Raw genomic sequence first — 556 nt, 5'->3', positions numbered from 1 at the left:
ACCATAGGCTCTTGCTCATATGTGAGTTCATAAAAAATCAAAATAAAACTATATTTTAGAGTAATGTGAGTCACTGTGACATTGACGTGTCAAAAGTGATAATGGTTATCCATGGCAGACAGTGTTTGGTGGTGCTGCCCAGCTAAAACATGCCTGGAAGCAGGAGTGGCATCCATTTCCATAAATAGCTTGCCTCGGGAAAACCTATGAACCTGGAGAAAGAATGAGAGTCATGCAACTGTCGAGAACTTTCGTTCATAGGGTCGCTATGAGTCACCTACGACTCGATGGCACTTAACAACAAGACCAACAATGTGAGTCATATAATAAGATTTGCTTGTATTTTTCAGTGTATTAATTTTTTTCTTCTTGGAACTATAATGTCTTTAAAAATGCATTTTAAAGCTACTAACACAAGAACGATGCAAAGGCATTTGATTCTGTGGATCATAACAAACTATGGTTGACTCTGAGAGGAATGGGGAGTCCCAGAACACTTGATAGTTCTAATGTGAAACCTATACTTGGAACAGGAGGCAGTCGTCAGAACAGAGCA

General features: G+C 39.2%; 1 protein-coding gene across 1 annotated transcript in view; it reads right to left on the bottom strand.

Moving 5' to 3' along the window:
* ELP3 (elongator acetyltransferase complex subunit 3) overlaps window positions 1-556 on the bottom strand; it is a 150,192-nt gene that overhangs the window by 68,221 nt on the left and 81,415 nt on the right. The window lies entirely within an intron of this gene.

This window comes from Elephantulus edwardii, unplaced genomic scaffold (assembly GCF_000299155.1).
Source record: "Elephantulus edwardii isolate Elephantulus edwardi_28Jun2011 unplaced genomic scaffold, EleEdw1.0 scaffold00038, whole genome shotgun sequence".
NCBI classification, from domain to species: domain Eukaryota; kingdom Metazoa; phylum Chordata; class Mammalia; order Macroscelidea; family Macroscelididae; genus Elephantulus; species Elephantulus edwardii.
Note: the sequence above shows the minus strand (reverse complement) of the source record. Positions and strands in the feature narration are given on the sequence as shown.